Source organism: Triticum dicoccoides, chromosome 3A (genome assembly GCF_002162155.2).
Source record: "Triticum dicoccoides isolate Atlit2015 ecotype Zavitan chromosome 3A, WEW_v2.0, whole genome shotgun sequence".
Taxonomy (NCBI): domain Eukaryota; kingdom Viridiplantae; phylum Streptophyta; class Magnoliopsida; order Poales; family Poaceae; genus Triticum; species Triticum dicoccoides.
In genome coordinates, this window is record NC_041384.1 from 378,260,408 (window position 1) to 378,272,302 (window position 11,895).

The following is an 11,895-nucleotide window of genomic DNA, read 5'->3' on the forward strand; positions in this document are numbered from 1 at the left end:
TAATGATCATTCTATGTAATCGAGTCCGTGAGCTATTTATAATAAAGACTAGTGTTGAGTCAAGGGCTTTATTATTTTGCCATAATCTTGAGTGAATAAAAGAAAAGAGAAGAAATAAAAAGAAACAAAGAGATCATATGGATCTTATGGAGAGTAATGAGCTCACATAGAAAGATTATGATGAATAAAAGTTGTTGAGAGTTGACAAACATAGTTTTGGTCATCGTTGCAATTAATAGGAAGTAATAAAGAAAGAGAGGTCTTCACATATAAATACACTATCTTGGACCTCTTTTATGATTGTGAGCACTCATTAGAATATGACATGCTAAAGAGTTGACGTTGCCTTTCCCCCTCATGCTAGCCAAATTCCTTGCACCAAGTAGAGATACTACTTGTGCTTACAAAAACCCTTAAACCAATTTTGCCATGAGAGTCCACCATACCTACCTATGGATTGAGTAAGATCCCTCAAGTAAGTTGTCATCGGTGCAAGCAATAAAAATTGCCCTCTAAATATGTATGACTTATTAGTGTGGGAGAAAATAAGCTTTATACGATCATGTGGTACGGAAGAAATAAAAGCGACAGACTGCATAATAAAGGTCCATATCACAAGTGGCAATATAAAGTGACATTCTTTCGCATTAAGATTTTGTGCATCCAACCATAAAAGTGCATGACAACCTCTGCTTCCCTCTGCGAATGGCCTATCTTTTACTTTTATCTACTACCTTACATAAGAGTCATGGTGATCTTCACCTTTCCTTTTTACATTTTATCTTTTGGCAAGCACAACATGTTGGAAAGATCCTGGTATATATGGCTAATTGGATGTGAGTTTTCATGAACTATTATTGTTGACATTACCCTTGAGGTAAAACGTTGGGAGGCAAAACTATAAGCCCCTATCTTTCTCTGTGTCCGATAAAAACTCCATACCCTTAAGTATTGCGTGAGTGTTAGCAATTGTGAAAGACTATATGATAGTTGAGTATGTGGACTTGCTGAAAAGCTCTTATATTGACTCTTTCCTATGTTATGATAAATTGTAATTGCTCCAATGACTGAGATTATAGTTTGTTAGTTTTCAATGAAGTTTATGATTCATACTTGAAATTGTGATTGAATTGTTACTCTAGCATAAGAGATCATATGACAAGAATTATATAAGTTGTTGTTCTAAGAATGATCATGATGCCCTCATGTCCATATTTTATTTTTATCGACACCTCTATCTCTAAACATGTGGAAATATTTTTCGATTTCGGCTTTCGCTTGAGGACAAGCTAGGTCTAAGCTCGGGGGAGTTGATACGTCCATTTTGCATCATGCTTTTATATCGATATTTATTGCATTATGGGCAGTTATTACACATTATGTCACAATAATTATGCCTATTCTCTCTTATTTTACAAGGTTTACATAAAGAGGGAGAATGTCGGCAGTTGGGATTCTGGGCTAGAAAAGGAGCAAATATTAGAGACCTATTCTGCACAGCTCCAAAAGTCCTGAAACTTCACGGAAGTCATTTTCAGAATATATAAAAAATACTGAGCGCAAGAAGTTCCAGAGGGGGCCACGCCCTGGCCACAAGGGTGGGGGCGCGCCCTACCCCCCTGGGCGCGCCCCCCTGCCTCGTGGGCCCCGTGGTGGCCCTCCGATGCCCATCTTCTGCTATATGGAGTCTTTCATTGAGGAAAAAAATCATAAGAAAGCTTTCGGGACGAGACTCCGCCGCCACAAGGCGGAACCTTGGCGGAACCAATCTAGGGCTCTGGCGGAGCTGTTCTGTCAGGGAAACTTCCCTCCGGGAGGGGGAAATCATCGCCATCGTCATCACCAATGATCCTCTCATCGGGAGGGGGTCAATCTCCATCAACATATTCACCAGCACCATCTCCTCTTAAACCCTAGTTCATCTCTTGTATCCAATTCTTGTCTCAAGTCTGGGATTGGTACCTGTGGGTTGCTAGTAGTGTTGATTACTCCTTATAGTTGATGCTAGTTGGTTTATTTGGTGGAAGATCATATGTTCAGATCCTATATGCATATTAATACCCCTCGATTATGAACATGAATATGCTTTGTGAGTAGTTCCGTTTGTTCCTAAGGACATGGGAGAAGTCTTGCTATTAGTAATCATGTGAATTTGGTATTCGTTCGATATTTTGATGAGATGTATGTTGTCTCTCCTCTAGTGGTGCTATGTGAACGTCGACTGCATGACACTTCACCATTATTTGGGCCTATAGGAAGGCATTGGGAAGTAATAAGTAGATGATGGGTTGCTAGAGTGATAGAAGCTTAAACCCTAGTTTATGCGTTGCTTCGTAAGGGGCTGATTTGGATCCACATGTTTCATGCTATGGTTAGGTTTACCTTAATACTTTTGTTGTAGTTGCGGATGCTTGCAATAGAGGTTAATCATAAGTGGGATGCTTGTCCAAGTAAGGACAGCACCCAAGCACCGGTCCACCCACATATCAGATTATCAAAGTACCGAACGCGAATCATATGATTGTGATGAAACCTAGCTTGACGATAATTCCCATGTATCCCCGGGAGCGCTTTTTTCTATATAACAGTTTGTCCAGGCTTGTCCTTTGCTACAAAAAGGATTGGGACACCTTGCTGCACTTTATTTACTTTTGTTACTTGTTGCTCGTTACAAATTATCTTATCACAAAACTGTCTGTTACCTATAATTTCAGTGCTTGCAGAGAATACCTTGCTGAAAACCGTTTATCATTTCCTTATGCTCATCGTTGGGTTCGACACTCTTACTTATCGAAAGGACTACGATAGATCCCCTATACTTGTTGGTCATCAATCACATATTCTTTTCTTTTGTAGCATGGACATATGGAATTTTATATGGCTCAAAGCAATAGTCTAGTTTTGACATGAAGATTTCAATACTCAAGCATATCAACAAGCAACCATGTATTTCAAAATATTAACACTAAAGCAAGTTATCCCTAGCCCATCATGCTCAATCATTGATCCATTCATGAAACACACTCGCATATTAGCTACACCCAATGCTCAAGTACGATCATAGTGCCCCTTAATTGGTGCTTTATAAGAGAAGATGGAGACTCAAATAAAAAAATTTGCATAAAGTAAAAAAGAAAGGCCCTTCGCTGAGGGAAGTTGGGATTTGTAGAGGTGTCAGAGCCCAAGGCGAAAAAATAGACATGATTGTTTTTGAGTGGCATGCTTTTCGTGTCAACGAAAATGATCAAGTAGTTCCCAATACTTTCCATGCTAGATATATCATAGGCGATTCCCAAACAGAAAATAAAGTTCATTCCTTTTTCCACCATACTTTCACATTCCATGGCTACGCATATCCACGGGTGCCGTCCATACCAACACTTTCCAAGGAATTTATTCTTTGACAACATAAAGTAAATTCATTTTTCATTTTGGGACTCGGCATTCCTAATACCTTTGTCGTACTCTCGTGCAATGACAAGTGAATAAACACTCATCTTGAGAATAACACATCTAGAATGGAAAAATATCACCCACCCATACCGTTTCATGAGCGGTACGAGCACACAAAATGGAAATTATTTCGAAAATTAGAGATGGAACGTACAAATTTGCTTAGAACGGCATGGAAGTACCACATATAGGTAGGTATGGTGGACACATATAGCAAAAGTGAGTTCAATGATGTAACGCCCTCGATGCGGCTATATCTCCCACGTGTCGAAGCACGACTTAGAGGCATAACCGCATTGAAAACAATGTCGCAAGTGAGGTAATCTTCACACAACCCATGTAATACATAAGGGAAAGAGATACATAGTTGGCTTACAATCGCCACTTCACACAATACATGAATAAAGCATTACATCATCCAGATACAATCAAGGTCCGACTACGGAACCAAAATAAAAGAAGACTACCCCAAATGCTACACAGATTCCCGATCGACCCCAACTGGGCTCCACTACTGATCAACTAGAACGACACCACATAAAAGACAAGATCTTCCTCGAGCTCCCCCTTGAGCTTGGTTGCGTCATCTGCATGGTATCCTCGGCACCTGCAAGCTGGTTTTGGAAGTATCTGTGAGTCACGGGGACTCAGCAATCTCGCACCCTTGCGATCAAGACTATTTAAGCTTATGGGTAAGGTAAAGGTATGAGGTGGAGCTGCAGCAAGCGATTAGCATATATGGTGGCTAACCTATTCGCAAAAGAGAGCGAGAAGAGAAAGCAAAAGCACGGTCGAACAACTATGATCAAGAAGTGATCCTAGAACAACCTACGTCAAGCATAACTCCAACACCGTGTTCACTTCCCGGACTCCGCCGGAAAGAGACCATCACGGTTACACATGCAGTTGATGCATTTTTATTAAGGTCAACTTCAGGTTTTCTACATCCGGACATTAACAAATTCCCATCTGCCCATAACCACGGGCACGGCTTTCGAAAGTTCAAATCCCTGCAGGGGTGTCCCAACTTAGCCCATGACAAGCTCTCACGGTCAACGAAGGATATTCCTACTAGCGGGAAGACCCGATCAGACTCGGAATCCCGGTTACAAGACATTTCGACAATGGTAAAACAAGACCAGCAAAGCCACCCAGATGTGCCGACAAATCCCGATAGGAGCTGCACATATCTCGTTCTCACGGCACACCGGATGAGCAAGACGTCGGGTGGGCTAGCCCAGAGTTGCCCCTGGTAGCTCCGGACATCGCTCAGTTGGACCAACACTCAGAGGAGCACTGGCCCGGGGGGGGGGTTAAAATAAAGATGACCCTTGGGTTGGCCTAACCCAAGGGAAAAAGAGGCTAGTTGGCAAATGGTAAAACCAATGTTGGGCCTTGCTGGAGGAGTTTTATTCAAAGCAAACTGTCAAGGGGTTCCCATTATAAGCCAACCGCGTAAGGAACGCAAAATCCGGGAACATAACACCGGTATGATGGAAACTAGGGCGACAAGAGTGGAACAAAATACCAGGCATAAGGCCAAGCGTTCCACCCTTTACCAAGTATATAGATGCATTAATTAAATAAGAGATATGGTGATATCCCAACAAGTAAACATGTTCCAACAAGGAACAACATCTCCATGTTCCAACAAGGAACAAACTTCGATCTTCACCTGCAACTAACAACGCTATAAGAGGGGCTGAGCAAAGCAGTAACATAGCCAAACAACGGTTTGCTAGGACAAGGTGGGTTAGAGGCTTGGTTCAACAAGATGGGAGGCATGATAAGCAAGTGGTAGGTATCACAACATAGGCATAGCAAAAGAGCGAGCAACTAGCAAGCAAAGATAGAAGTGATTTCGAGGGTATGGTCATCTTGCCTGAAATCCCGCAAGGAAGAAGAACGAGTCCATGAGAAAGGCAAATGGACGTAGACGAACGGATCCTCACAAACGCGACGTTACCGGAACCAACCCGAAGAAGCAACACCGGAAAGAAGCACACAACATAGTAAACAACCAACACATGAACATGATATGATATGCGGGATGCGGTATGCGATGCATATGCATGATTTGCAAGGGAATGAAAGAACCTATCCTCAACATGGAAATCCAAGTGTGCCACCGGAAAGATGAGATGAAATCACTTGAAAACGATATAAAGATCACCGGAATCGGAGTTACGGTTTGGAAATGGCAAGCGATTCAAATATGGCATCGATCTGCGATAAACAGCAAGTAGCCATCTAAATGCATCAAGATACTCATGCTACAACACTCAAACATGGCAACAAAATACATGGCAGGGATCCACTCATGATGCTTAACAAAAGACTAGCACTGAGCTACGGCCAATTCATCCATTAACAGGTTCAAACAAGCATGGCAAAAGTGCATTTGGTAAACAGATTTCGGACTTAGTGAAATTAACACTTGTCTGGAATTTCAGATCAGGTAGCACACTTTGGAGCATGAAAACTATATGCTACAGGAGCTTAACATGGCAAAGTAAAGCATGGCATGGAGCTACTCAAAGAGCTTAACAAAAGTCCCTTAGTGACCTTGAGCCAAAAGGGATCAGAAAATACAATTGCAAGCATGTGAACATGGCAAAAACATAATCAGTTCTCAGACTTAGTGAAAACTGGAGCATGCTGAAACATATATCAAGTAGGCATGTTTACGAGCTCGATGCACTCACTACAGAGCAAGTCGTGACAATCTAAGCATACACCCATCAAGAATACACAAAATACAAGCTAGACATGGCAATAACAATACCATAGCATGCACGGATCAACTACAACATCATCGGCAAAATCGCTAACAAGTAGACAATCTGCCCAGATTCACGAAATGACAAGTAGGGTACTCCATAATTGCGAACAAAGACATGGATGGATAGAGCACTACAAGATTAACAAAACATTGCTACTGATCATCCTCAAAAGAGGCACGGATCACTAGGAAACAACATGTGCATATGGCATATTGAGATAAACAGATCAAGTCCCTGAAATCAGCATTAACGAATGCACCATTTTGAAAGCTTGTGCTAGTCACCACACACATGACAAAAATACATGGGTTGCACCTCTGGATAGATGGAAAAACATATAACAAAACTCGTGTAGAGCTCAGGGGCATATCATGCACACAATAATCATGGCAAAAATGACAAATAGCTATTTGATGCAGCAGATCTGACAATTAACTCAAATAGCACTCTTCTAACAGCATTTCGGGCATCGAGATGTACTCAAATGAAAATGATGCAATGAGATTAAATGATGTGCTCTCTGAGGCGAACATTTTGATATGCTACACGCGCAAAACGGAGTTACGGATGCAAAGTTACGACATGATGAACAAGGGCATATGAATCTGGGAATTTCGGGGACAGTGAAATTTATACCTCCGGAGAAAGTCAAACCGGGACAGGACGGTGTAGGACAGAGGGATTCGGGGACGCGGGACACCGCTTGGATCGGGGGACGGCGCCGTTCAGGGTCAGGACGATGCGAATCTGGAGGTCGAGGTCAACTCCGGCGGTGAGAAACTCCGGCGATCGTCGAAACGGCAGATCCGACCGTGAGGCACCGGGGCCGGCCGCGGTGGAGGTCGGGGAAGCACCTGGCAGCGGCGGGCAGCGCTTGCGCCGGCGATGAGGAGCGTGATGGCCTCCGGCGAGGTGCAGGGACGACGGGGAGGTGAGGTGTGGTGGTCCGGCGAGCTGCTGTGCCGGCGACCAGTCGGGCGAGGGGCGGCGGAGCTCTGCGGCGAGGAGGCGCGAGATCTGGGCGGCGGTGCTGGCGCGATGGGCTTCGGGGGCCGGCTGCGGGCTGCCGGGCCGGCGAAGTGGGCACGGGCGGCGGCCAACGGGAGGCGGACATGTGGCGGCGGACGGCGGAGCGGACATGTCCGTCGGCGGGATAAATGTCCAGCGCGCGAGGAGAGGGAGGGGCTAGGGTTAGACTGTGAATTTCGGAGGGGATCACATATTTATAGGTAGAGGGAGCTAGAAGAGTCCAAATGATGTGCGGTTTTCGGCCACGCGATCGTGCTGGAACGACCGAGATGATGGAGGAGGTTTAGGTGGGCTTTGGGCCACTTTGGAAGGGTGTTGGGCTGCAACACACACGAGGCCTTTTCGGTCCCTCGGTTAACCGTTGGAGCATCAAACAAAGTCCAAATGGTACGAAACTTAACAGACGGTCTACCCATAGTAAACCAAGGCCGCTTGGCAAGTATCGGTCCAATCCAAAAATGTTTAATGCCCACACACGAAAGAAAGGTAGAAATGACCACCGGAGGAGATAGGAGCGCCGGAATGCAAAACGGACAACGGGTGTCGGTGTCAAAACCGGCAGATCTCGGGTAGGGGGCCCCGAACTGTGCGTCTAGGATCGATGGTAACAGGAGACAAGGGACACGATGTTTTACCCAGGTTCGGGCCCTCTTGATGGAGGTAAAACCCTACGTCCTGCTTGATTAATATTGATGATATGGGTAGTACAAGAGTAGATCTACCACGAGATCAAGGAGGCTAAACCCTAGAAGCTAGCCTATGGTATGATTGTATGTTGTATATATCTTTATCGACTAGACTGGCCTCGGTTTATATAATGCACCAGAGGCCTAAGATAACAAGAGTCCTAGACGAATACGTCGGTGGGGTGGAGTCCTTGTCTTGATCGCCAAGTCTTGTGGAATCTTCCTTGTATGCGGCAGCTGTCCGAACTGGCCCATGAGTATGCGGCCATGGGGGTCCTCGTCCCAATCCAACTGATCGGGAGACGATGTGATGAGTACCCCCTAGTCCAGGACACTGTCAGTAGCCCCCTAAACCAGTCTTCAAGTTAGGGACGCTCCTCGATTCTTCTGAACTGTTCTTCATCTTCGGTTGACGGTCTTGAAAACTGGTTCAACAAATCTTCTCATCTTCGATCTTGACAATCGCCGAAATGCGTTCGGCGAGTTTACACGTCGGGTATCCGAGGAGCCCCTTTAAGTTTCCGGCCTTTATCAATGCCTTCTTAGTTTTATGCCACACCTCGGGTTTGAAGTCATTCCTGGGAGGCAGTGTCCTCTTGCATCCGAGCTCTAACGGCGGACTGCATTCGAGGTATCTTTTGCGGCCAAGCACCAATGATGGACCGCTTCTGAGCTCCAACACTAGAATGTATCCGAGCTCCAACGCCGGACTTTATCCGAGCTCCAACGCCGGACAGTGTCCCAGCTCCAACACCGGACTATATCCGAGGTTTCATATCACCTTGGTTCAAAAAAGTTGAAGGAGTTTAGCCGAGCTTAATCCCGGAAATGCCCTCTATGGAGCCAGCCACTAGCGCCCGAGCTTTATGCCGGACTGCTTTCGAGGTGGTGCACCACCCCGAATGTGGGCCGATTTTTGTGAATATTTTTTATTGGTGAAATTTATTCTCTGCCGAGATATATAGCTAGTAGCCCTCAAGGTGTGTATCGGTCTAAAACCCGAGATGCACCTGAAGGATGACGTAAGACCGCTGATCCCAGTAGCCGCTGAGACTCAGGTTGATTTGCAAAATCGGCCTGAGGATCAAGTCCTAGCTCGGTAGAATACTTCGGGACACAAAAAGTGGCATGCTTAGTCCTCGAGACTCAGGTTGGGTGCGGCCGACCAACCTGAGGATCAAAATCTCCTCGGAAACTATATTGCACATAAAATTTTCTGCATTGGACAAGCAATGCAGTAGCCCCCGAGACACTAGTCGGGTGGCAACACCAGATCAGGGGATCGATGTGCCCCTTTAATATTTGTAAATAATAAGCCCGAAGCCCAGTAGCCCCCGAGCCTTAATGCGGGCACGGGTGGCCGACTTAAGGATCAATATCCATAGTAAAATCACAAATTATGTGTAATGACTCTATGTATCCAAGTACTTTACGTCATTAATGCTCGGATCCGCATTGTACAAAACTTTGTTGACCGACCATCGGCTTCCACCTCCTTGGCCAGTAGCTGAGGATTGTTTGTCCTACTTTATAAAGCCTTTATGAGGGCAAAGATTTACAACAAACAAGGCAATCTGGCCACACGGTTTTATAAACAAAGGTACGCAAAGAGATATGTTATATTACTGTTTAACAGAAGAAATGTATGCCAAAGAAAATAGTCCCGCTATCGGTTCCTTTCTTTGGGTTGTCATGCTAAGCATGATCATGAAACCTCAGCTCGAATGTAAGAGCAAAATATCGAGGATTTAGTTTGGGAGGCCAGTTAATAGCCCCCGGTAGTGTTCGCCGACAGTCGAGGTCAAGCCGTAAACACTTCGGCCAATGTTATGAATGGCACGTCATAGTCATCGGATCGCTGACCAGTTTACGCTTATTGTGACAGTCAGTTTTCGGCTTTCTCCACTAAGGTGCTTAACCATGTGAGCTGGAAGCACAATCGCAGTGGTTCTCCCTTTGCACGCCTAGCCGAACAAAATGGAACGTAGGAAGCAAGTGCAGGAGCCGGGCAACCCAACTATTGACCGAAGACACAATTCGAAACCGATGCATATATAGCAATATCCAAGAATGTTTTTGCCGAATCCCTAAAGGTGTCCGGCATTGCATTGCGAGCCTAATGCTGGAAAAGCACAAATAGTTTAAAAGTGCCAAAAAGCTTGGAAAACCAAGAAACGTCAGTAAAAACATGACGTCCGAACAATATCAAGTGTTCGGTGCCAATCCGAAAGTTGGTCTTAGAAAAAAGAAGTGCTTCTGTCGTGCTTTAACATGATACATCCTATATCAAGACTTCGAACGGGTCAGCCTACGGCTTCAACCTCCTATCCCGAGGGCGGAGTACTTCTCATCAAGCCAGCTTAGCAAACTAAACTCTAGCGGCTTTGAGAGAGAAATTAGGCTCCCGGCTAGTGACCGCACACTCGTGTCGAAAAAAGGAGTGATAAATAATAAAAAAAAAACTTTGCAACGACTAAGAACAAGAACACTTATTATAAAATGGCTTAAATAAACTTGAGAGCCCCCAAGTGACTTGGGAGAAGAATGATTGCATGTACCAAAGTACTTATATCATATCTATGTTCAACCAAACTTTAAACACGTCTTAACCGACCGTCGGCTTCTCCCTCTTCGGTCAAGGACCGAAAAGTGTTATGTACTCCATCGGTCGAAAATATCGACGGTGTTTCCAATAACCAGGCAATCAGGCCATAAGGCTGTAACAGACAAAGCGCGCTCAGGGAACTTATCCTATATTACTGTGAAGAGTAAGAAGCATCTTCGAAGAAAATAGCACCAGATCAAGGAGGCTAAACCCTAGAAGCTAGCCTATGGTATGATTGTATGTTGTATATATCTTTATCGACTAGACTAGTCTCGGTTTATATAATGCACCAGAGGCCTAGGATAACAAGAGTCCTAGCCGAATACGCCGGTGGGGTGGAGTCCTTGTCTTGATCGCCAAGTCTTGTGGAATCTTCCTTGTATGCGGCAGCTGTCCGAACTGGCCCATGAGTATGCGGCCATGGGGTTCCTCGGCCCAATCCAACTAATCGGGAGACGATGTGATGAGTACCCCCTAGTCCAGGACACCGTCAACGGGGAAAATGCTCGGATGCATGAGACAAACATGTATGCAAATGAAGTGCACATGATGACATGATATGCAATGCATGACACGCAAACAATGACAACGCAACAAAAGCGAATAACTGGACGACACCTGGCACATTGGTCTCGGGGCGTTACAACACTCCACCACTACGAGAGGATCTCGTCCCGAGATCTAGAATGGCACCGGAGGGACAAACGGAAGAGAAAGAGAAGAGGTAAAACTAAGTTGCTTCTTTGACAAACGAGTGAAACCATGAACCTTGAAAAGGTTAAGCCAAATCGAGAAAAGAATACAATGGAGATGATCGAAGCTAAAAACACTCCGTTAGAAAAGAGGAACAAGTAAGAACAAGGTTGAAAACACTCCGATTGAAAAGAAAAGGAATTAAATAAGAACTTGATAAGATGAGAAGATACTTGATGAAATCACAATACACTGCCTCCGGAACAAAAGTAAGAATTGAATGGGATGAACGAAGGGAAACAAGATCTCGAGGGAAATCTCGAGGGAGCATGTTTACAACAAATGCTAGAACGGAGTTGTTGGAAAACCAACAAAGAAAAGAGTACGCTTGATATGGTCTTATAGAATACATCTCAAAATATGAGGTGACAACCTGGCACAAATGGAAAAAAGAATTGGATTGATAAGAACAAGGAGACGAGAAGCTATCTCACCGGGAGGATAAATGAAGAACTTGGATCATTGAAAAACACCATAAGAGCGACAATCCTGAAAGGAAAGCTTTAGGTGAAATATAACCCAAGATAAATCGAATGACGAGATTGATGGATTTAAAATAGCTCATCCTTGACAACATGTGAATCAT